This window comes from Neolamprologus multifasciatus, chromosome 22, assembly GCF_963576455.1.
Source record: "Neolamprologus multifasciatus chromosome 22, fNeoMul1.2, whole genome shotgun sequence".
Taxonomy (NCBI): Eukaryota; Metazoa; Chordata; class Actinopteri; order Cichliformes; family Cichlidae; genus Neolamprologus; species Neolamprologus multifasciatus.
The window spans coordinates 17,074,115-17,100,626 of NC_140459.1; the positions used below are offsets into that span (position 1 = coordinate 17,074,115).

The 26,512-nt window shown below is 42.8% G+C and overlaps 1 protein-coding gene across 5 annotated transcripts in view; it reads left to right on the plus strand.

Moving 5' to 3' along the window:
• pag1 (phosphoprotein membrane anchor with glycosphingolipid microdomains 1) overlaps window positions 1-26,512 on the plus strand; it is a 61,358-nt gene that overhangs the window by 6,338 nt on the left and 28,508 nt on the right. For 2 of the 5 annotated variants that reach the window (XM_085149810.1, XM_085149811.1), the window contains exon 2: window positions 11,519-11,555. The exons of 1 other annotated variant lie outside the window; for it this stretch is intronic. The gene's annotated coding sequence lies outside the window, so the exon portion shown is untranslated. 2 more of the 5 variants (XM_085149814.1, XM_085149812.1) reach the window with 2 other exon arrangements.

Consider the following 26,512-nt stretch of genomic DNA (forward strand, 5'->3'; position numbering starts at 1 on the left):
GCTACAGAAGACAGAGAGAGTGTTGTGTGTTAATGGCAAGTAAACACTGTGGATGCAATTAATTGAGATTGCCTAAGAGGAAAGTCTAATGGGAAATCAGAGTCCCACTTCTCAAGAATTGTGGGTAACGCATTGTTATGCATTCGCCCCCTATTGTTAGAGTGTGAATTTGACAAGACTGGTTCTCTGTGGTTGGTGTGTGTGTGTGCTGTGTTTTGTGACAGGTTCAGATGTATTGAAGAGAGGTGTCAGTCTTCCAATTTAACTCCAGCCTGGAAACGTACAATTAGAACAGTGGACGTTCGATCAGAGTTTCAAATAATCTCCTGGTTTGTTCACCTTTAAAACCAAATAAAGTTTTGCATGCCTACACATCTGTCTCCATGACAGCCTTGCTACCTCATAAAAAATCCACAACAGGCAGACCTTGAGTTGGTCAGGTTGGTGTCACAACTCTCCTGCAGTTTTATTCCAGTATGAGTAGATGCCATGTTTCCATCTTTTGAGGCCTCTCGCATTTTTCAACCTCACGGAGCGATGCAAGCGACGGGCAGGGGACGGGCGGCAGCGTCCTTTAAGTAATAACAGCAGCGGGATCTGTGGGGAAGTGTGGCTGTGTTTTTGATCACCACTCCAACTCGTAACACCTTCGAGTGTTATGTATGCGTGAACTGTAAACAAGTGGCAACAAATGATTACCAGCATGCTGAGTGTGAAGGGCTGAGGTGAGAGGAGGTGACAGACAGCAGAGATGGGTGAGTGAACGCAGCGCGTGTACCTACTTGGTGTAAAGAGCTGCTGATGCAGCGGGTGTAGACATGTACGCACACAGTCACACACTGCAGGGCTGGGACGCTATAATGTCGCTCAAAGGGAGCCGCCTCATCTCACGCTCCGCTGGCTGAGGCACTGCAGGGAGGGTGCACACACACACACACACACGCGCACACACACACACACACACATACACGTACATGAGTTGTATACAAAGGCCTGCATGCACACTCCTACACGCACATACAGAATCCTATCTATATTCTGTACAGCTTTTTTCATTTTTGCCTTTGTGAGAACAAAATCGTTATATTTTGCAAAGTAGTTTTCTGCTTTTTTTCAGCCGTTGTTAAGGAAGAAACACAAAACAACTCGAGCTGATTTAATTTGTGTGAAATTCGAGTCAAGGGTAAGTTCACACCAAATGTGGAAATCAGTAAAAACTTCATATTACCCACAATATTTTTTTCATAGACCATCTTCAAACTTTACAACAGTATACTATACCTGGGGGGGGGGGGGGGGGGGGGGGTACTTAAGTTGACTAAGCATTTTACCTTGACCTTAATCGTTAGCGCCCAAGGTCAAAGATGACCTTGAAAAACAAAATTTGAAGAAACTATATCGAGTAATATATCATATGAAAGGGCACGGAGAGGGCTGTACAAGACACTGTTTTTGTAATATGAAGCCCTATGAGGTTACAGGGACACCATAGCAGGCTAACATTGTAATATGTGGTTATAAAAACACCATCGAAATCCAAAGTTTTAGTAAAGCACTTGGTCTTCAGACAGAGTTGCACTTTCTGAGTGCTCTTGTTTTTGCCGTGTTGCCTTAATTTGATAGCGATCGTGGAAACAGACAGGAAAACGGAGAAAAAGAAGGACCACAGGTGGGATTCAAACCCATGCTAAGTGCTTTATTAGCTACTTTAGCGTCACTGCACTTACAAGACAGGTGCAAGCGTTAAACATACTGAAATACTCGGTGATGTAAATTTGTCATTTTCTTATTCATCATTTGTCATTTTCTTACCACAAATGGAGTATAACTGGATAACGTGGGACTCCCCCTGCATTGGCCTAAAACCACGCCAGCTGCTGGTTTGTGTGGTCCATTGTTCAACGTCAGGTTTTCGTGGAGAGCTAAAATATCTGTTCATGGTTACTTTACAGCTGGAGCTGAATGAAGCTTGGAGATTAAATGAAAAGATAAACCACAAAGAGATGATTATCTGCTGGTTCTCTGATGTCTCCCTGTGTGTTTACAAGTAAACCGGACAAAGCTACAAGGTGCACACATGCAGGTGATGTTGTGATGAGGTTTTGTGCTCCACAGGGTGGTTGTTTGCTTCATTTATGTGCAGTCAGGTGACGGATGGGATGGGCATGGGATTGGTTTTATCCATCAGCAAAGCCTTCGGGCCATTTTTTACGCTTTCTTATTCTTCTCTGTCTGTCTGCTGTTCCCCTGCTCACATCCCTTCTCTCTTTGTTTCTTTGGCTCTGTGAACCACTTTTTCCATCTTTTCTCCAGTCTACTTTTTTTTCTTCTTTCTCCGTCGTCATCTTTTTTTTTTTTTTTGCATACCACTCTTCTTCCTCTTCTCCATATCTCACTCAGTCCCATTTTTCTTCAGTTTGCCTGCTTTAAATTCCTCTGTATTTATCGTCTATCCCTTTTGCCTCCCTTTGACGACTTATTTTTCTTTCTTGGCTTCACGCTCGCACACGCACACACACTTACATTGACGGTCTGTTCTGCTTACAATTAAAGCGTACCTCCCTCTTCCCTTTTCCCAAGCAGGCTCATAATAGGAAATGCCCTTGTTATCTCGTCGCGTACCAGCATTATTAATATAAGCCGCAGACAAACAAGGTGTGGGTACGTGCTCTGCTATGCTCGAGGCTGATATTTTACGGTCAAACCTCTTCAGCGGTTTTGTGCTCATCAGTGTGGTAATGGGGCACAGAAAGGTGCCGGACAGATAAGCGAGAAAGGAAAAGGGAGAAATGTGGGGAATGAAGTGACGTGTGGAGCTCTCCAGGGCGAAATAATAATTCTTGAGTGTGATGTGGAATTTTTGGGGGGTTGATTGGATGGAGACATCGCTGAGTGTGGAGGGAAAAGACTCGAGGGGGTGGGGGGTGGGGGGCAGACTCAAGTTCACAATGTATTAAATGGATGATTGCATGAGTTGGACTGTATTTAGTTCCACTTTTATGGTTTTATGTGGTGTTATTCTTGTGCAAAAAAGAAGAATGATATTTTATTACAATCTTAACATGATGATCCCTCTGTGAGAATTCTATTATTTCTATTGTGTACTTACTTTTTGAATAAGGGGCAGTGTCCGCTCCACAATTCAAGTCAACCAGTGGTGATGGAGATCTTGAAGGGTGACTACATTTCATATTTTGTTTTATTTTATTAAATTAAAAAAGATTCTTCCAACAAAATCTCAGAAAACCCCGCCAAACACACACACCTGCCTTCCTACTCGATGTCCCACATCAACTGTCTGTGAATTGGTTCAGCTTTGAAGGTCTAGATCCTTCCAGAAATATGTAACACCACAGACTAAATTTTGATATTTCACAACCTGAATACTTGAATCAAAGGAACAGCCTCACAGTTAGAGGAAAGTTCATCCACTGGGCTAGAAGATTGAGTCCAGGCAGCCGCTGCTCATCAACTGTCCAATTTGTTCTCTTTTAAACTAAAACAAAACTTTTTTATTATGAGGCAAAAAAAAAAAAAAGCCCTAAAACCTCAACATGTTTGTTGCCAAACACTTAGCAAATGTGTTACTTTGTTTAGTGTCTGTTTACTTTGTTGCTAACAGTAGGTTCACACGGTTTATTTAAAAAGCTGTACCATCCACCCATTTGTCGTAACTGTTTGTCTTCCATTCCTCTTTTGTTGACTTGTTGCCAGCTCAGCTAAAAAGCTGCTTTCTGTTCCTTTGAGAGTCAGATCGAGTCGGATTTCAAATAAGTCACTTTTTCCTCTTTTCAAATGCACGTGTGAAAATGCTTCATTTACAAGCAGGCTGAATATTGAAACTGCAGCTAACTTCAGCCATTTATGTCTGTGACAGAAATTTTGTGGCATGTAAAACAAATTAGATCAGGGATCAAATGACGAGCATAAAACAACAGCGATTAGAGGGCACGTCTTGCAATCCTATTGATCTTTCCTTCATCAGAGAAACAGCCAATATTTGTGAGACAATGTCTGTTTGATCACTGCGTTTTGCTCACCGCCCAAGCAGTAGCAATAAGCAATAAAGGAAGTGATCAGTTCTGACTTCTGTCTTGGCTCAGAGTGTGTAATTGTTTGAGGCTATCATCTGCCTACAGAGGATATGAGCAGCTATGCATTTTTCTCTTTCAGCCTGATTGCAAATGACTGTCTGTCAGCAGGGACTGTATTTGTTAATGGACTTCAGGGCATTATGTCCTCAGAGAGCATGGGGTCTGTGTATGTGGGGGGATGATAAAGAGCAAGGCAAATATTGTTTGTGTGGTTTGGCTTGAGCGCAACAGTGTGCAACGTGAGAATTGCTAGAAGGTCTGAAAAGGATGCAATTAAAGCCATTAGTTATTTTTCCCTCCAATGTTTTCTCTTGAAGAAATTGCTTATTGATATCAAGACATCCAGGGAATTTACTCTCTGTCTGCTTTTTCCACTCCATCCTCCTCCTCCTTCTCTTACCCTTCTCGTTCTCGTGTCCGTGCTGAGCTCTTTGAATAGGCTCCCTGTTTGCCTCCGCTGGCTCCTGGCAAATATGCTTCTGTGTCCAGGATGAGACAATGGCAATGATAAGACATAAAGGAAAGAAGAAAGAAGAGAAAGATGCAGAGAGACAGAGTGACACAGACAGAGAATTAGTGCTGAATGAATGAGTAAATAGAACTGGAGGAAAGATGTTGGAGCCAAGTGGACGGACAAAGAGCTGATTGTCGCAGTAAACTGAGGGGCCTTTCAGTTCCTGGACAGTTGGTCCCTGATGTTTGTCTTAGATTCTCTGAGGAGAAGTTACAGGATTCAGCAGGTCCACTTGGTTGGTAGTTTAATTCTATGGTACTATGTTTTTTATTATTATTATTACAAAATGTGGCTGTTGTCTCAGATGTTAGTGCAATCACAAGTCTGTGAGTTCTTTCCTGCTACTGATTCTATTACCATCACTTAATCCTGGTTTATATTCCAAAGGCGGCATTTCATAACTCAGCGCTGTGGTTCTTATAAAGCGCTTTTCTACTCAACTTGAGCAGTCAAAGCAATTTATACAATACACTTCATTCACTTATTCACATGCAAGCACTTTACTTCTACTCTTAGGCGCTTTCTATCTAATATTAACACCCATTCATCTTCTAATAAGTGTATTGGATTTAGTATCTTTCATGCAGACTGGTGCAGCCAGGGATTGAACCAACAACTTTCTGATTAGTAATTTACTGTAATTCAAGTTTTATTTGTGTACCGCTAAATCACCTCAATGTGCTTTATATTGCACGGTAACGACATTACAATAATACAAAGATAACCCCAACAATCTGACGATCCCCTATGAGCAAGGACTTAGCGACAGTGGGAAGGAAAAACTTGCTTTTAACAGGAAGAAACCTCTGGTAGAAACAGGACAAAACACTGTGGAAGAGAGCCAGAGATCAATAAAAACTAATGTTTAAATGCAAAGTGGTGTGTAAAAACATGACCTGCACAACATTCTGAGAAGCTGTGATTTTTGATAATGATGATGATGATGATGCTCCACACGCTACACCTAAAAGCTCGCAGAAGGTATCTGCCCGTGCGTGCCTGGACATGTCTGTGTTGCAAGCATCAGTTGCATGGCACGGTGCAACATGAAACTATAGCGACGCAGATTCAATTCATCATGAACCTCATAGTAATGATATTATTTGAATGCATTAGTAAGAAAAAGAGCTAAAAATAACCTCCGTGGGAGAGCTTTCGCCCATCACTTTGGCTGTCATCTATCACTGATATCATCAACCATCATCACAACGCTAGTTTTTATAAAAATTAATTTTTGTCTTTTTTTTTTCAAAGTAATTTTATTGGAAGATTTTGTGTGATTGGGTTAAACATCGTTAGGATTTTATAGAAGAATAGGAAACCTGTTCGATGTTGAAGTGTTATTTTGGTTGTGCGAATCAGCTGTTTGCACTAGAAATGTTTTCAATAATTTGAATAAGTCCTTCAGTTGTTAATAGTTCTAAGGTAACCTCGACCCAAATCGTTGTTATCTTGAAAACATTTAAGCAAACTGTGTATTTCAAGTTGCACGAAGACATGAAGCTGAGGATAAAACCGAAATCAGTGGTCATGTGCAACAACTTGACAGTTTGCTGATTATTTACTTGTGCAATTTTTTTCTTCTTCTATAGATCAGTGACATTGCAAAGACAGCATGCTTGGCCTAGGGAGTAGCACTTAAAAAAATCCCAGCAAAGCTTAAACGCTTGGGCTGCGTTGCAGAAGCAGCGCTTTTTCTTCAGACAGTGGAAGTAGAAGTTTTGACAAGAGCAGGAAAAACAAGGAGGGGAAGATGAAAGCGGTGTACCTTCTAGCTCCTGGTAAAGGAAGTGATCTGAGTGCCAGTGAGAGGCAAAGAGAGGAATAGATGTGGGATGTGAGCTTGAAAAGAAGCAAGGAGACCCACCACAGCAGGGTGCTCTGCTGAGCTGCGCTAAAGAGCAACATGAAAAAGGTTTTGAACTTGAGCCAGACCCCTTAGCTATACAGATACTGAGGGACTGAGGAGAGGAGAAAAGAAGAGAGGAAATGATGGGAGGATAGGAAAGTTTAAGAAAAGGGAGGATTAGACAGGAGGGGTGAAGATGAAAAGAGTTGCAAGTACTGAAGAGGAAAGAGGAAAATGGGCGCGGAGAGGACGGCAAAGAGGCGAAAAAGATGAAACCTGGGTAGAGACGTAAAGGAAAGTGCTTTCCACAGTCTCCTTTCAACTTGACAGAGTACGGGATGAAGCTGTGGAATGAGAAGTAATTTCCAAAACAGAACAATAATTCTCCAGGGGACACCGTTTCTGTAAGAAAAAACGAAACCTACAACCACTCTTAAACAAAGGGGGGAATTCAAACATGAAGACTCCCTTTGGGATAACAGTGGAAATTTATTAGAGGGTGCAATTTAGGTGGAGGTTTGCGTATGACTCATTCAGAAATGGATTCAAAAGTGTTCGCTGATCCAGAGGAATTTAGAAATGAAAGACTATAGCTGGGGATAAGAGCCAGTGACAACTCTCAGATGGGCCAAACGAGACAGATTTGCTAGACATAACAGATCTTAGAAATTTCTAGCACACTGATGAAAATGTTTTCAGTCTGACGTGGTCCTTCTGGAAAATTTTCCTAATCCTGAAGTGAGACCCCAACCTTTTATAGCTTGTAGAGATTTAGTCAATGTACAGAGGAGCTGGTGGTGAAAAACTGGTAGACAGAACAAAGCAAGTAGCAGAACTGTACATAACCCGGTTGAACCTCAACTTTTGATCAGACTGGAATATAATAGGAGTTCAATCCCTCCATCCATCCATCCATCCATCCATGTCCGTCCATCCAGGTCGTCAGGGCAGCGGTCTAGGCAGAGAAATCCAGGAATACCACAGCGCTCCTGAGAGTTTTAGTGTCTCCAGTGTTTCCTGGGTCTGCTTTGAGGCCTTCTAGTCTTATGTAGATGCCTGAACCACATCAACTGGCTCCTTTTAGTGTGAAGGAGCTGCTGGTCTACTCACTTTGGCTTGATAAAACTTCTCAATCTGTTGTTAAGGGTGAGTCCAGCTACCCTGCAGAAGAAGCTCATTTTCACTGCTTGTATCTACCATCTCATTATTATTCGGTCACTATGCGGAGTTCGACCGGTCGATGGGTAATTTGTCTCTCTTCCCCACACCAGAGTAGCACAGCGCTGGTACAGATACGAAACCTGTCACTTCTCTTCACTTGTGAAAAAGACTCTGAGATACTTAAACTCCTTTTCTGCTGAAAAAGGGGGGCATGCCTCCTCTGGGTCAGAGACAGGTCTCTTAAACTTTATGTGATCGATATTCCTTTTTGTACAACGTTACATCCTTTGGTTTATCCTATCCTATCCTTTTAGTTATCCCATCAACCTTACCTTACTTTTGTGTAGTCTGCTTGTGTCTTTTCGTTGGTTCTGCAAGTCTCTGTAATCCTACTGGAGGGATAAAATACCATTATTTCAAAGAACATTTCCTCGTAAGGTGCTAAAGTGCTGTCTAACACCTTGGATTCAAAACCTCCCTCAGGTTCAGTTGGGTTGATATCTGGTGAAGATGACTGTGCATGATTGTTATGCTGGAAGAGACCAGTCCAGCAAGGATAGAAAGGTTTCACCGAGTTTAAAAGTGAGCACTCGGGACAGCTCAGCATAGTTTGTAGTGATATGAAACAAACCAGCTAAATGCGCCTACAGGGTATCAAAGCCACCAGATGTAAAGGTCAAGCATTCAGGCCTGTCCTAATCTTTGGGTGTACACCACACTTCCATTCACCCATTTGTTGTGAATACCATAAAGTACAACTTATCTGATCATATCACCTTTTTTCCATATCTGTATTTATGTTGTTTCCCCTACTGAGCTCTCAAATGTGCATTCGTCTTTGTAATGTGCAATAAAAATGACCCTCTTTGTGTAGTTGTTGAAGTTGTTGTTGTTACTGCTGACAGTGTGATCACATCTGACGCCGACCTGTAATAATGCACAAGAATCATTTACGGTCATTTACTGTGTGCCGTTGACCACGATGTCTTTCTGAGACCAATCTTTACTCCTGTTGAAGCCATCTGGAAAGCTCTGGTGACTGAAACTCTCCATTTGTGCCCCCGCATTGAACTCACTCTGACCTTTTTCTACTGCCATCTGAACCTTTTCTCATTTCCCCAAATTGCACTTTCCCAATTCCTTTCCTTGACTTACGAGAGACACTAGAGCAAGACAGAAACCTGTGGATAGAAGAGTCGAGGCAGATGATGAGACAGACTTGTTTTGTAGTTGTGTAGTTTGACACAGCGACATTGATTTATGATCTCAGGTGTAAGTGTTTAAGACATTTTTTATGTTTTGTACTCAGGGTCACATTTAATTGAGTGTGACACACACGTGTCGTGAAGAGCAGAAAGTTTGACTACCTTAAAATCACTAAAACGCTAAGAGCAGTCCTCCAATCAGTTCGTATGTCCCAGCTGTGTGCCACGCCTCTTTTATGAGCTGAAGGTAAAAACTCTGTGTAGTAATACAGGCTTGCTGTATTCTGTGCTCCAGATGCATTTTTAGCAATTTAGACATCCTTTAACAGAGCATACTAAGGGCAGGGGACACAAGGAAAGCACAAATTAGTGAAATGAGTAAAGGCATTTTAATTATTATGCAAGATATTACAATTTATGGATGTGGATGCTTCTGCATTTGTTGTGTTTCTCTGCTTATTTATTCAGGATTTTACTTTAGGTTTCAGTCACACAGGCTTAGAGAACCGTTGGCAACCTCTTGGGAACCTGTGGTTGCTAAGGAAAATTTGTATTCCCCAACCAGTTGGAGAGTGGTTGCTGGAGGTTGCAGGCTATCGCTGGGTGAAACTGATCACAAAGAAGGCACTGCACCCAAAAAACCTCCTTATGATTTACCACCCCCACAGTGCTGCAGTTCCCCTTAATTTGTGTGTAAGATGGAGGCTTGTCAGCAAAAACTCAGCAACTACAACAATGTTACAAAAGGCACAGCTTTTACTTTGAAGATGAACGTTTAATGTTTCCAATTTGCATTCAAAACTTCAAGTTCCGCTGCCACTTAGCTAGTTTTCAGCGTGTTTGCATCTTCCATGCTAGCAATAAGTGACTGCAGCAGTCTGCTTGCAACCAATGCAATCACAGGGAGGTTATCAGTGCAGCACCACATACCTCTTTACCGTAACTGACAGTAACCTTCATTAATCACTTGCAAACTGGTTGGGGAAGATTCATTTTCCCCTAGCAACCAGGTGTTGCCAGGGTGTCATTGACTTCTCTTTAGACCTGTGTGATTTGGACGTAAGCAATAAATTTTACAGCAGCTGCCATCAACCTCCAGCAACCACTCACCAACCGGTTGGGGGATATAAATTTTACCAAGAAACCGGTGATCTCTAGGCATTAATAATTTAATTCACCTCTCTCCATGTCATCATCTCTAAAAGTTACAGAGAGTATCGTGTTGCCGTTTGACCGCAAAGGTCACTAAAATAATCTGCTTACTAATCTGCCCCTACAGCTGTTTTATTTACATCCTCTCTTCATTCCCTTCATGCCATTGTGTTCAGCTTCTGCATTGTTTGTCAGATTTAAATAAATGTTCAGAGATTTGTTTCCTCCTAACCTGTCAGTACCAGTAAGAAAGAATGTGACATGGCCTGTTTTGTTTTTTTAAGCAGCTATGCCGGTTTCAATAAAGAGCAAGCTGCGGTGGCTCCTTCAGCAGGAGAGACGCAGGATGGGACGATTCACACTATAATTAGTCACTTTCCATCATTGATCCTATACACATCATTATAAATATGCTATATATATGTATGTATATGTATGGGTATGTACATGTGCACGATATATGAGACAGAGAGAGAAAGAGAAACTCAAGAGCTCAAAAACAGGTCATTAACTGGGAATTTAAAAGCCTGACTCAGAGCAACAAATGAAGCTGGGACATTAGCTTCTTTTCAGCCACGTTATGAAGGTTATTTTTAGACTCTTGTCATCTACACAATACCTCATAGAATAACAACGCTAGTAGGGTTTGGCTTCTGAACACATTTCTGGCTCTGTGCCTGTGGGTGTAGGTTGCTCTTTGATTTTGAATTCCTGTAAATTTTTTGTTTTTATAGCATTTTAGACGATATAAAGGGGGCTGGAAGTAGACTAGAAGCTGATATTGGAATGATTGAAGGTATGTGGCGCGCTGTTAGACCTCCTTTTCCCTCCAAATATTTTGAGCTTACAAAGACAAGTGCTGGCCGTCAGCCGCCACAGTAACTAATCACTCAGACAGCGTGGTTGTGGCCTCTCATTAAACAGGCTGTAACAGTGAAAGGAACACTATTAATGACTCTACAATACTTGTTACACACACAGTTCTTTCAGACTTAATGGCAGAATATCTGTAAGCTCTGTAGTTGTGCTGGATACGGGTGCTTGCGACGCAATATCAGTTAATAGATGCAGGCGAGCTCTGTTCTTTCCTATATTCTGTCAGTAAACAGAAGCTGCATGAGCTTAGCCCCCCTGCTGCGTTCCCCCAACAATACAGACGCTGTTCCAGAAACTTCACATCCCATTTGCTCTGATGTCTGCGCTGCCGCCTCACACGGGAGCTTTTTCAGCACTTTCTCCCCCTTTGTTCTGTTATGTTGCATCCACTAAGGGCTGGAAGTGAGCATATAACACATTATCTCTATAGCAGGGTTATCCCCCTCGTGCTTTCCTAACTTGACGTTGTCAACCAAGCATGCTCAGATTCGATCAACAAGAATTTGCGAGGAGGCCATTCGAGTGGATGTTGAATCCCTGCGTGAATCACACAGTGTGCTTGCTCTTTTCCTGAGCTCTCTGCATATTCTGGGGTTATTTTTCCTTATTATGTTACCGGCAGACGTGTGTGTTGACTCTCAAACACGGTCTTGTTTTTGTTTTACAGGTAATGAATCACGAGGCTCATCCATTTCTCTCTTGAGGTAGGATATTAACTGTTTCAGTTACTCAGTCATTCGAAGAATGGTAAGCCCTGCCAATTAGCAGACTTCTCAGTAACCCCTCTACCTCCCTACCTCCACCCTTCCCACACGGTGCAGGCAAAGAATCTGTGTAAACGCTCAGAGACGGAGAAATTAGACTCTTTCCTGCAAAAAGTTTTCCCCAAAAAAGTTTTTTTATGTGTAGATGTGCAAAGTTTGACAGCTTTAATAATTCAAACCAGAATGCGTAACATGAGCATGTCTCTGTCTCTATCAATTCAACTTAACAAATGCCATCATCATTAATATTGTGGATGTATTAAGCCAGGAAAAACGTGCTATGCTGCTAAGCAGCATATCGCTTATGTATAATGTCTCTATTCCTGCTTTACACTGTGTGTGACTGCATGCAAGTGCGAATAGATGAAGTATGATGGTAATATTGTATGCATATGCTGGAGGTGTAAGTTCCTGTCTTTGTGTTCCTATTGCGTGTGGTTGTATGCAGATCTGAAAAGATCTGCATTATCAGCCTCTTGGCAACAAGCAAGCAGAGTTCTGGTCTGTCTGTTTGTTGCCGAGGCCCTGTCGCCCCGGGTTACAGGGTTGCTAGGGAATAGACGGACAGACTGGCATCACCAAAGTGCCAGCGCGGCATGTGGGGTGCTCCACATCTCTGGTCTGCTCTTTTTGTGTGATATGTTCCCTTTTGTCTTATATCAGAGAGGCTGTAAATTAATTTTGCCAGGTGAAAAGCAGCGATAGGACCGTTTTTCTGCCCACGTCATGCAAACTAAGAAGCTTTCTTGTGCTGGGATTTTAGGGTCACTTTAGCCACCAGCACTTTCAGTGGGATAAATTGGGTCCAGGACCTTTGGTAGTTACATTTTCTTTGGATTTCTTTTTTTTGTTTTGTTTTTTTTTGCCTCTGATTATCCATTTCTGCGCAAGTCTAAAACCTCCCAAACTGTTCCTATACTCATCAGGGTGTCACAAGAAATTAAAATTCAGTTGATTGTGATTATTATAACATCATCACTTTCAAAGCAGCCACTGAGATCGAGATGGAGAGCCTACAACGAGAATGAGATCTGAAACTACCACAGGGCCTACCGGAGCGTTAGTCAGCTGAGATGGAAGTACAGCTGTTGCCATTCTAGCCCCTGAGGCTCATATCGTTAACTACTGCTACTTAGCAATGCTGCTAAAGATATATATGTAATACAAAAGCTAAATTCTCCCTTCTAAATAGACTAGGTTAGAATAGGCTGACCGCATTTCTCTAGCACCTTTCGTTTAGCTTCAACCTTCAGCTTTTTTGCTCATTGCTAAGCTGCAAGCTGTTGCACCGCAGTTTTCTTTTTCATCCGCACATAAGATGCCGCTTTGCTCCCTCTGCCAGGATCATCTTAAAGATTTCTCAAAGTATGTGTGTGTTGCACCATTTCGACATCTTGTAGCGCGTGCCCGTTTGGGATTTAAGAAAAGAGAAATCTATGAACTGTCTCCTTTTGAGCGTGATGCAACCCGATTTCAAAATCAGGTGAGATTTTTTTTTAAACTCCTCTAAACTGAGCTGATAAGTCCCCAGCAGGTGCTTCTCAAAAACCCACTCCACCAACCGAGTCCAGCACCGAGCCATGTGGGGGATTAGGAAGCAGTTTTGTGCGCTCGCTGTGTAAACAGGGTGTGTTCTGTCCTCACAAACAGGAAGCCAGCGCTCTGTTTCATCATCCTCCTCTTGCCCCAACTGGTGCCGCAATGCCTTTTCTTTTAACAATTAGCAGACGAGGAATCATAAATGCATCAGGAATGGAGATCCTGTTTGTTTCCAGGAATAGTGTTGTCATGGTGACGGAGGCACGTCTTTGTGCGCTGCAAATCAGAGAAATAGTTGTGTCATGCTTTTACTGTAAAGTGCACGAGTTAACATGATGCTGATCATGTAATCGTCAAGATAATCTCTGTGCATGGTTGATGGTTGTGAAATACGTGTGTGTCATAGTGTGTGTGTGTGTGTGTGTGTGTGTGTGTGTGTGTGTGTGTGTGTGTGTGTGTGTGTGTGTGTGTGTGTCATATAAAGAGAGTGGGAGAGAGAGGAAAGAAGTGGAGGTTTGAGGCGCCAGCAAAGAGGATATGTCTGGCAGCTGTGTCATTTTGTAGAGTAAAGGATTATGGGAGAATTACAACAAATGAGCAGGATGATCGACACACACACACACACACACCACGCGTACACACATAACTTTGCTTCTATATTGTGTGTGTATCTGTGATTTAGAGAGCCGGCGAAACTTCATTGCTCAGTTGCAGTCAGTGAGTCGTTCCTGCGGCATTCAAAGCAGCTGGTGCCTCTTTAGTCACAGTCTACCTGGTGACAGACACAAACAACACAAAAGCCTTTACTACACAACATGAGTGTTGCTTTATGAAAGCCTTCTTTTGATTACACCAAATGTTAGCAGCATTTAATGTTTTGTCCTGGAGATAAACCCTGCATAGAGAGTTGTTTACTTAGGTAAGCCTCACAGATACTGACCAAGCTGCCTGTGTTTACACATGACAGATAATTGAATGCACGTCATATTGTGGCTAAACATAGATTTAAACCCTCTAATAATTACATAATTACTATGTAGTTACTCGTGACTTATCATAGGATTATGCTAATGCTCTTCTATTGACCTGTAACTCTCACGACGTTCATACGTTCTGCTCTTTGCAGATTTGTCATGCGGCCAACCCCGCACTTAGACATAAACACACACGCCCCAGACACACGCCCCTGACGTACAAAGCCAGCCAGTCGTCTGGGATTATCGATATGTATTGCATCTGCAGGAGCATGTACGCGCTTGTGGATGTGTCATCTCTCATGCGCCACAGCGTCACACTTCAAGGTTGCTTTATATCCTCTGGAGCGTCTCCACGAGTGTCTCTGAGGCCGTCGATGCGCGTTGTCATTTTTATAGCCTGTTATTGGGACACGCTGCTTTGGAGCAAGGCAGCGTGCCAGCCGATAATAAGACCCGGGGAGAGGTTTTTTTTTTGACCTCTGAACATAAGATGGGATGTTAACAAGCTATTCTTGATCCCTGGTTGTTTGTTATGCAGCGTGCATGTTCACACATATGTGACTGCACACGGGGTGTAGTACTTGATTACGTCACTCAGCTGATCCCCGTGGAGGAGAAGTTTTCCTTCCATCCAATTGTGAATGTTTTTGTTTCATATATAAATCTTAGGAGACTTAAATGTGTCATACTATGTTTAACTGATGAAGATTTTTTTCACATAACACACAATACTATACAAAAGTCTTCTGACCTATGAATAGCGAAGGCACCTGCCTCAAAGTATGAGCTGGTGTAATGTCTACACATCACAGACAATTTACCAAAGAACCAATTTTAAATAGTATCTTTAGTCACCTTGTTATTAGCAGCCTGTCACGAAACACACTATGTTCCTATTCCTTTAGTTGAATCTATGAAAATGATAAAGATCCACAGTTTGACAGATAGAAAAGAGAATTCTTTGCACCAACATGGTGATTTTCAGAGTGATATTCTGAATTCTCGGCACAGTGTGTCCTTAAAAAACTGGAGAAGTGGAGGACAAAAGAAGAAGTGTCAGGCTTTAAAAAAAAAAACAACTATCTAGGCAGATCAACAGTATCTGACATTCCTGTGAGATCTGGACATTTAGTTGATCCGTCTACTGTTCACCTAAGCCTCATTAGAAATAGTCTCAGTGGAAGGGTGGCTGTCAAAAAGCAATTCTTAAAGAAGGAAAACCGGTATTCCAAATTACATGAACTGGACTGAAGATCACCATCTGTGTGTACAGAAGAGGTCTGAAACTGTAAAACACGGTGGAGGCTGTCATGGTTTGGGGCTGCAACAATGTCTGATTGGCAACAGCTTAATTTTTCAGCATGACAATGATCCCAAACACACTGCCTGTGCATTAAAAGCATACCTAGGTAGAAAAAATGCACAGTGGAACACTATCAGTCATGGATTGACCTCCCCAGAGCCCGGACCTCGAGATTATTGAAGCAGCGTGGGATCATTTTGATAGAAAATGAAACAAAAGTCAGGCAACATCAAAAAAAGATCTTTAAAAGTCCTTCAGGAAGCCAAAGAGAGTTGTTAAAATTGTACAAACTCTGTATGTTTGCACGTTTCAATAAATCACTCCACTTCTCTCATATTTCTCTCCAAATATAAAGAACGAGTATATTGGTATATTGAAAACATTAATGTTCTGAAGTACAAACTGCACTTTTTTGTTTTGCATTTATTCTTAATGTCCATTGTGGATTTTTTCTGTTGTTTAAAGGACTGTAACTATTTGCATTATTTTCATTACCTATTATTATTTTTCCAGTTCAGGTCAATAATTTAGTCTGACAGATGTTTAGCCATTAAAGCTGAGAATAACACTTGCAGATAGCATATTCAGTATTTAATGGTAGTCACTTTTATTCAAATAGCACATTTAAAAAGGAGTCGATGTAGATGGAGTAACATTATAAAAACATACAGAACAGAAAGCACGAGTTAAAAAATAGAAAGATATAATAACCACATTAAGATAATACCAAATAGCTCATAAGAAATCATTTTAAAAAGATTAAAATGGGAAAAACTCATGAAAGTTTAATGACAGTCAACAGTAAGACGAGTGGCTCATGGGCTAGTGAGTGCAGTTGCATCTCCGGTGGCGCCTCTTCGTGGGTCACTGGTTTAATGAATCTCATTTTCTTGCGTGTTCAAGTCCAGGTTGTAACATATGTCACACATCAGTTTCCACTCGAGGACTTCCTCGTCTTTGCTTTGACTTCAAACTTCAAAATCAATAAAATCCACATTCCCCCAGAAACGGCGTCACGCTCCAGTCACTAAATCTCCGAATCAGGCCACGGAGCTCATTACCAAACCATCATGTGGACCATCAGCTCAATGTGTCAACCAGTTATTCAGTCATCATGAGTTTGTCTGTGTTCACTTGTGTTTTTCTAAGTGTGTAAAGCATCCAGTGTTTTTCTTGCAGCTTTAAAGTCTACACTTTCCTTCGAGGGGTGTTATAGATTGAGGTGCTCAGCAGCTCAGTAGTCAGTTCATCGCTTCTTCTACTTCTTTGCTCTGTATCGCTCTCATTTCCTTCCTCTTTGAAGATCAGCTGGTGGCCTTTTGGAATAACTCCAGACATCTGTTCTAACTTCTTTTACCTTAAGAAAGCTTGACATGAAAGGCCTCTCAGCTGGACGCTTTTACTAATGCAGGCTGGATAATTTAATGGTCCTCGATGACCATGCAGTAAAGGCCTTTATTACCATAGGATGTGTGTTGTTTTATCGTGTTGCTTACTTCTCCAGTCTCCTTTTAATTAGGGCTAAATAGGAACCAGTGAAAAGGGAGCTTTTAAGTAAACCTTAAACATTACACACTGTAAGTCTGCCATGTTTTTCCACTCCAGATGAACTGTTTAAAGTTAAAAATAGGTTTTACTTTCTCTGCCTTCATGCGATCGTCTCTGCCTTTTGTATTTCCTCAGATGTTGTTCCTTGTTCCTCAGCCCTGAGGTTTTTTTTTCTTTTTAAAAACAAATGTGTCAGCACTTTCATAGCAGACAAAACACTCTATAAAAAGGACATGAAAGCTGAAATGAAAACATGGTTTCCCTCCTTGCTGAAGGAGGAATCTCCAGTTTTAAACAATAAGGAATCCACCCTTTCGCAGGCGGGCGACTTCAAACGCTTGCCGGGTTGTTGTGGATTTTTTTAAAGGCAGTTGTGGCTCATTTAGCCACAACAACACGGGCTCCAGCTGGCTGTTTATTAGCGGCCTTGCAGCAGAACAATAACTGTCGCGGCCACATGCATGGGGGGCGGGGCAGTGGCTAACGCCGCTTGGCTAAACAGCAGGAATAGCCACCGAGCAAGGCCACGAGAAGTTAAAACACAGGAAATTAGCCACTGTTTACTTTCGCTTGCCTACATTCGCTCCTACTAATTAATTGCACAGAGCCCCCTTGTGGATTTCAGGTCTCAAAGGAAGGAGCTCTGAGTGTCACTGTTGCACGTTTTATTGTTTATGATGCTGTTGAAATGAAGCAAGCGGTATTTGACCCATTTGTGGCCCCCAGGACTGCTAGTGTGCTGCTGCATTAGCCTTACAGTAATCCCCCGGCGACCCAGAAAGTCATTTCTGGAGCAGGTGGTTATGTGGGCCATAGGACTAATAACAGCAGCGGTGTCATATGGCTGAGAAGGTGTTAAAACCAGGGAGGGTTCATAAAGAAAGCTTCAAATTTTGACGGCTGACCACTGCACTCTAATTACAACTGCCTCTTGTGTGTCTATAGTTTGTGTGTAGGCGAGAGCTCTTCTTCTAAGTTTCAGCATTTTGACCATAACTCTGCAACACTTTGCACAGAGGGTGTTTGCTGCAATGAAAGGATGAAGGTCGACACATTTCCCAGCATGCATTTGCATTCCTGGAGCCTCTCATGGGATTTTTTTATTTTTTTTGGAGGGATGTGTGTGGATGAAAGGGGTAAACCAGAAGGACAAACTGCACTGCTCTCTGGGGCATCTTTTTCCAGCTGAGGCCGTCATCTCACGGCCTCTGATGCAGAGAAAAGGATGTGTGATTTCATTTTGCGTGGGTGGCCTGTTTACATTCCAGGCATTCCTCACGGGAATCCCTCTCTCTGTTTCTTCGGATCCTGTGCTGGAGCGCCTGGGAAGGCATTTACGTGCGTGATATTCTCAGAGGTCTCTCTGGAAAACATTCGGAAAGTGAAGCCCTACTTACACACAACCGAGCGCACATCCCGATGGACTCTTTAACTGAATTCTGGGAATGTGGTGTTTATTTGTAGCATAGGGGTTTATTTAAAAATGACATTTGGAATTAAAGTTCTTGATTTGTCATCCTTCCATGCTCGGTCTACTAATGGAGGCTTCTAGGAAAGTATTACACAACAAATTTGTTGTAGGAAGTCCGGGGATTGCAAATGTCATTTTTGTACCCAAAGCAGCTTATCTGCAATCTCGTCTGTGGCCTTGTTCACGCTGTTAATTCCTCCTCAAGAGATGATTTTGTGCTCCTTGCTGCGTCAGCTTACGGCAGACTGGGTGCCTTTTCTATCTTCCTCTTAATCTTCAGATCGCATGCTTTTTTTTGAATTGGATTTTCATGGTATTTAGGGTCTTTTGTTTTTAAAGTCTGCAGGCGATAAAGAAATCCAAGAGATGCTTTCGTTCACTCAGCTTCTTTTTAAGGAGATCGTGTTGGCGTTTCTTTAATTGACTTCCTCCTTTGGGAAAACCTTCAGAGCTACACTAAGCATCCTGTCTGTCCTGATAGTCTGGCTTAAAATAACTGCTAGACATAAAGTCATAAAGCTTTAGCACCATACCGTGTCGTATGTATTACGTGTTTCACCCTGGGTGATGTCAACAAGAAATAAAATCTCCATCAGCAGCACTGGTGGGGTCAGGGCGATGTAGAGTGGTTCTGTTGTGCAGTGTGTTAAGTCTCCAGGGCACTGCTAATGGTCTAATATGAGTTGACGGTCAGGAGCGTTGAGAGGTCGTTTACAAACGCTGTATTGTAAGGGCTCTTGATTTTAAGGGGCACTCGAGAGGAGTGTGCATTCTGACGTCTGTGCATTTGCACATGTTTTAGAACTTTTAACTTCTGCACACTCTCCCACTTACCACTATTTTATTGAGTCACAAAGCTTCAGACTAGCTCACCTTCATCAGGCACAAAACAATTTTCATATAATCACCCACACACAATTTTACAAACGTTTAACTTCAGGTAGCATTCGATCATCCATCAATTAGGGAATATTACCTGTTGAACATGTCAGGTGTGCTAAAAATCAACATCAGCTTAGTGATAAAACATCCACAGGTCCTCTAAAAGAAAGAACTAGTCAAGTCATTTGCCGTTCCACATACCAGGAGAAACCTGGATACATCACTACATAAATAAAATATGTAATGTGTAACTGCCCCTCGGAAAAAATGGTGTCCATTAAGCGCCACCTTTGGCTTTGTTTTTTAGATTATTCTGAGCATCTGTGGCAGAAATCTATCACAGCTGAGTAGATAAACAATAAGTGCTTCATTTGGTATAAAAATATCCATCCATCTTCATATTCAAGTCAAGTTGCAGGTGGACGGAAACGTTTCCAGCTGTCATAGGACTAAAGGCAGGGTAGACCCTGGAAGGACAGACAAGCATTCATGCGGACACTCAGCAGACAATTAACCCGACCCGTGCATCTCTATGGACTGCTAAAGTACGTGGAGACAACCCACACAAGCATAGAGAAACCGGCCTCCCAGGATCTTCTTCCTGTGAGGCAAGAAGGTGTCTGCATCACCGTGCTAAAAACATACATTTAATATATTTTTTCTCCATAATAATTATCATCAAAATTTGTTGTCCGCCCTAAACAGATACTGCTGTGATTTCGAGTTAAGGCACAGTTTATACGGCCTGATTTGACTTAAAGTCTGCAGGCTTGGCATTCCTATATGAAGCACCGCCCTGAGGCAAAGTAAGAAAGGTGTGGGAGGTGTAGTTTTGTAAGCTAGGGACCCTCCACTAAGCAGTTCTGATGGTATAAACAGGTTTTTCCTCCACGTTTCACCTTTCTCAGTCCGTACGCGTCTGTGAATAATATCAGTGAGTGTCACCTCTGTGTGTGTCCTGCTCTCTGCTCACATCACATCTTGCCACATTATCCACCCACTGCGTCAGGGTGGATTTGCCACTGGCCACCTCAGCTTCCTTGAAAGTGTCAGAGTGTGAAGGTGCCTCACTTGCATTTTCCTCTCGGCCGGCTGCCCGCACACTGAGCGCGCTCTAATATATTCTTTCTCATCACTCACTCCTCTCTGCCTCCACCTCGTTCTGTCACACTGATGTGTGCCACTTGCTAATTGGTTCATCTCTATTCCAATGACTCTGTGAGCGTGACCATTTTCGGTGTATTTTTTGAGTCTAAATTCCCGAGTGTGGCTTTGTGTGTGTGTGTGTGTGTGTGTGTGTGTGAGAGTGTGTGTGTGACTGACAGCAGATTTTCTGCCACCAGCCGGCATCCTGTTTACTGCTCTGATGCACATTCAGCTGGTTCATTTGGTTTTCAGCCCTCCCTGGGGACACACAGAGCCGCCCCCATTAACTGATCTGAGAAGGGCTGTGGCAGCCACTGCTGCTTTGTAAATAAATATTCTACCATGTTACATATTTATTATACACGCTTTGGCCCTCTAGTTCATGTAGCTGAGCAATAGTGTGTTGACGACACAGGGTTCAGCAGTAGGATTATGCAGTTTTTGGCTTCAGTTGTGCCTGTTATGTTCAGAGCATAATTAAGTCTCTGCTGGAGGCTGCAGGCAGCCTGCTGCAACTACCTAGGTTAGAAATATTGGTAAGTAAAAGTGTTTTAAAACCTCATAGTCTCAACAAAGGTTCCTGTTTTGATTACACTGTGCATATTTTATAAATTAATTTGCTTTACATTGTGAGCAGTGTATTAAAGAGCTTCACAGGGCCTACAAACACCCTGTCATCATCATCTCCTCAACCGGTTCGTAGACAAGCGGCATCATGTTAAACGCTCAGCAGGTAGCTGTGTCTCAGTCTTTTGACTGAATTACGAACAGATTTCACAACAACAGTTGTCTCAAGGTGCTTAATATTGTAAGGTAAGCACTTTGGCGACAATGGGAAGGAAGAAATTCCTTTTAACAGGAAGAAACCTCCGGCAGTGTCCGGTTGAAAGTGTAAGGACTTTATGTTTACCATAAAGACACAAGAGTCACAAGCATAATTCCCGAAAAGTCAAAAAATATAGACTTTGTTAACAAAAACAATAATTTTGTGCATATTCTCTCCATATCAGCTTTTGATTTTCCTACTCTCTGTTTGGAAGTCCCCTCTCCGCTCATTGCTATGAAAAATGGAATAACCTCTGGTCTGTGAAATGAGAAATCAAATGGAATTGTGAAAACGGTGAAGGCAGAGCTTCATCTGTGCTGTTGCAATCTTCGTGTGTTGCTCAGGCGTGTGCTGCTTGAATTTAACCAGAAATCTGAAGATAGTCGTCTGAAGGTTGCCACGTCTTGCAGCATCCTACCCCCCCTGCTTGGCATGGGGGGTAGGATGGGGGTTGCCATTTGCTTCCACCCCCCACTCCCCACCTGCCGGCTGCTCCTGATTGTAGATGTGCCCTTTGAGTTCCTGCAGGCTTCCATATTTTACCATATCTTTATGGTCCAGCTAGAAGACGTGTTGAATATGCGATGGCGAGCTCCAAAGAGGGACGAGGCTTCCGAAAGTGCAGCCGAAAAGGTTTAACCTCAGATTGTTAAAAGCCGGGGTTGACAAATGGGACTAAGAGTGGACAAGAGCAGGGATATAAATGGCAGGAAACTGGGGGAGAAAAAGACAAAACATAGGATGTGGAAGAGGGGGTAAAACCAGCAGAGCCGGAAAGGGTTGGATAAGGCTCGTACGTGCATTTGTGTGAAAATTACCAGCCTGTTAAAGCATGTCTGAAAAATGTGTTGCTCTTAAAGGTCAGAGGCCATGACAGCACGCCTCCTAGTACTCCTTTCAAAGCGCGCACGTACACCAATTAGCAAAGCAGACTTTCTACTTAAGCCCCAATGTGTTATAGAAGCCTTTAGAGAGGCTCAGACCCACCCCACCACCACCAATAGCACCGTCTGGGTCATCTAATAAACCCGCCCCTGCTGTTGAGCCTCGTAAAGATGGATCACATTTCCATTTCAGTCGCAGGCGCACACCTCCGTTAATCCCTTTGCCTTTTCCTTTTTTTGGCCTGTGTCTTTTGTCCAAAGGGGTTGGTGTCACAGGGGGAGATAAATGAAGTGGCATGTGGCAATTTTCAGAGCAGAAGCAGTGGCAGCTTCGGAGGGTGGTTTCAAGGCTTTGAAGAAGAAAGAATTACATCTGTGGCTGCTCGCATCTTTGACAGTGAAAGTGTGCATCTGGGTTGTCCATGTGTCACCTCAGTGTGATAAATGTGCATGGGTTTGTGTGTGCGCGCGTTCAACGGAGAGAACAGGCATCTGTTGCATATCATTAGCAGCTTTTAGAATGAATTACCTCAGTGGATTTCCCACCACACACACACACACACATACACACAGAGCACCCTTCATCCTATTCCATCCACCCTGATAATCCCTTTATCTTGGCAGCTATTCAACACATAAAGGGCCAATGCCACTGAATAATGATGCGGTCATATCTACTCCTCGCTCGCCCCCAGTGATAATCTTCATCTGGGGATGACAGTGATGGAGAAATTTTATGCATGCGGTCGTTCGGAGTTTAATAAATCTGATTTCCTAATTTCTGGGCCGGGAGCAGGAGTCAAAACAAGCCACGGCACATGTTTGCACACACAAAACCAGGCACACTTTACAGCCCACATCCAGGCTGTCCCTCCTCAAATTCCCAGAGTTCAACAGTTCAATCCCCTCACCCTCCTTCTGCCCCTCCAGCCCCCCGTCAGTGTTTGCCAAGAAGGTCACTTACGATGTGAGTGACAATCCCTGAAATCATTAAAACAATCCATCTCCTTTTTTTTCTTTTCATTAAAGGCAGCATGCCTCCATTTACATATTTGGATGACACGCCCGGCTGGTTTGTTTAATTGCTGTAAGCTGGTCGGCTGCACAATTACTAAAGTTGTTTTTGTGCTTCAGCATCTTATTATTAGGCGCGCAGCACCGCCGACACCGAGCTAATCAATTTGAAACAACGGCAGACGTCTTTAATGCCCGAGCAGGGATAATAAAAGTTGCTTTGTCGAGGCGCGTGTGGAGGCTTGTGGTGCAGACTGTAGCTTGCTTCTTGAAATTTCAGTTTGCTTTTTCCTGCAGAGAAGCAAAAAAACCACAAGCACGCGTTTGTCACATTCAGAGGGGAGTTTAGGGCAGCAGCAGACAGTTACAGTATATGTTATAGATAGGTGATGTTTTTGACAGCAAGAGTACACTTCTGCTTTTCAGCGGAGGGAGTGTGTGTGTGTGTGAGAGAAAAACAGTGGAAAGCTAAAGATTAATCGCATGTAGGAGGAGGCAACTGAGCGAGGTCGAGAAAGCTGTTCACCATGAGGAGGAAAGAAGGGAAGGAAAGGGAGGAAACGAAGCAGAAGTGAAATCGAGATGCTTGCAGTATTTGTGAGTGAATATTCTTTTAATAGTTTGTGTTTTCCATGCTGCACACAGACACACATTGTTGAGGTTAATTGAACAAACCCTCACGGACTCGAGTCCTAATGATTTACATGCAGAGCAGCTGCCTGGGGCTTTGGCAAGAAAAGGAGAAGAAGAAGATGAAGGAGCAGATAAAGTAAGAAAAAGGGGGTAAAGAGGATAGTCTACCTCTGATGGCAAAAATGTGTGAATTTTGCTCAGGATACAGTTTGTGAACCTGAGATCTTCCCTTTGCCACAAAGAAAACATGTTTTGTTAGCTCCCAGAATGCCAGAGGTTATCCAGCCAGGCAATCAAATCAATGCTTATTGCCCATCCAATTAGAGCCCGGCAGCTTCTGGTTCAGCTGCATTTCCGAGTGCGTTTGAAAGAAATCTCCCTGGGCCTCTAAAAAGACTTCGGGGTCACCACGGAAAACTGGCACAGGAAGGCAGGAAATGTGGCTTTTCCCATGGGGTAGTGTGACATTAAGTGGAGGCAGATTTTACAGACGTGCGCACATGTTTACACAATCCTCGCACACATGCCCAGAGCCTCTGTGGACTCCAGTGGCTCTGCGAGGTCAGGGCAGGTCAGGGAAAAGCTTAGGGAGAGAGAAGATGTGTCATTTCTGGTGAAAGCTTAAGACACATGTTGCTGTTTCTGTAGCCCTGCAGCTGTTTGGGATTCAGGAAGAAGGGAGTTGGCAGTGAACTGTTAAAATTAGCCCTCTTTTTTCTTAAGATTCTGTATAAGAAAGTTAAAAAAGAAGATATATGTGTAAATGTAACACTGTGGACTTAGACGATGTAAGATTGGTTGGTTTTGCACCTTTGTGCATTTCCTTTAATCTCTTTGGATCGTTACAAAACGTTTACATGCTTCATATTTCACTTACATGTCCCCGGTGGGAAATGATTGTGAATGCTACCGCCAGCAGATATAGTTACTGCATCTTGTAAGAAGGAGGGTCGTCATCTTGTGGATGAATCTATAACAAACGCACACGCACGCAAATTTGTAATATGAGAGAGAGAAAATGAGGCAGCCTTGCTAAATTATGCAGTTTCAATTTCCCCATTTAGGGAGGGTAGATCAATTTCTCGGACTAAAACCATTAACCCTTAGGATGGCTGGTGTTGCCATGGCAACGCTCTTATGTCTCTTGATCGCAAGCACCTGTTTTCATGGGGACGCACCATTGCTTTGGCTCATGCGGGCGTATGCAGCGATCAGTGAATTAGACTGTGCGAGGCCTGGACTGAACGCACACACACACACACACAAACACACACATGCACTTTCCTGAACTGAAACTTGACGGTTTCTTCAGTTGCAGTGATGGATTTGAGTAAGCAGATCCTGCAGCACCTGCAGGCGTTTCTGTGCATGTGTGCGTGCATTTAATTGTATTGTCTCAGTCAGGGGCAGGGTCCCTTGTTGCACTGCATCCTGTCGGGGAGTTGTATTTCATCTACCCTCTCTGGGGATGGGTGTGTGTGTGTCACAGTGAACTACTGCTCGCCTATGCGGTCTTTCTGCTTTTTTCCGCCATGTATTTTTGTCTCGGCTTTTATTTTACTCCTCCCCCTTCTTTATTTCTTCTAGTAGCTGTGGTTTTTCTACATCTTTTTTCTACACCGCACACTTGTTTTGCTTCTTTTTCCCTTTTTCATCTTCAATTCTTAACCCTTGACATCAGTCCCCCATCCTTCTCCTCCCCTCCCCCATCTATCTCACCCCCTCCACTGAGCAAATGGCCCTCCGGTCAAGTCACAAGATGCTCAGTAGTGTGTTTGGATTTCATGGAGCATTTTTATTTTCTGCTTTCACACAGCCTGCAGGAGTGTCTGCATGCATCTCTGTGTTTATCGTGATAATGCTGCCTATGTGTGCTTCTGTATACTAATGTGTGTGTGCGTGCATGCAAATGTCATTTGCACTGATTGGGAAGACTAGGAGGTCATCAGTTTCCCTTAACCATGTCCACATTACACCAGCAAAGGGAGGCATTTCAAGCATATTGCTGCTTTCCACTTTATTGAGATGGCTTTAGAGCACATTTGGTAAACACAGTATTTCAGGGGTGAGACAAAAGAAACACGGCAATGTCGCATCACATCCTCTTAGAGCTGAATAATCGATACACTGGCACGAAGTATCGACGTTTTTTATTAAATCATGAAGGCGCTCCAAAGGGATTCGACTTAGCAGAGTCTCTGTGACTCCTCTTATCAGTGCTTATCAAGTGATTGAGGATGGGATGAACTGAAGGTAAGCGAGGACAAAACTCACACGGGAAAAAAACGTGGACAGCAAGTCAGAGCAAATAAAATGCCCAGATTACTGAAGTGGACTAACATTAATGCACAGACAGTGTATTATACAGCAGAAATGGAATGAGAAATATTTATGTATTTTGCTTAATGACATTTTATAGACTTAAGTGCCTTACACCTACAGCTAATTTAGAGTCATTAATTACACGTAGGACCTGGAGGAAAACCATACAGTTGCATAACTTTACATAGAAAAGCTCCAGCTGCTACTTTTGGGTGAAGAATCACTTTTTTTGAGTGTGTCTGTATGCCACGTTTAGCTCAGGCTCAGATCACGTTCTAACCATCAGTTTTTATTTGGAACGGGCCACAGACTTCAAAGTGTGACTACCGTGTTCACGTCTGCACAATTAAAA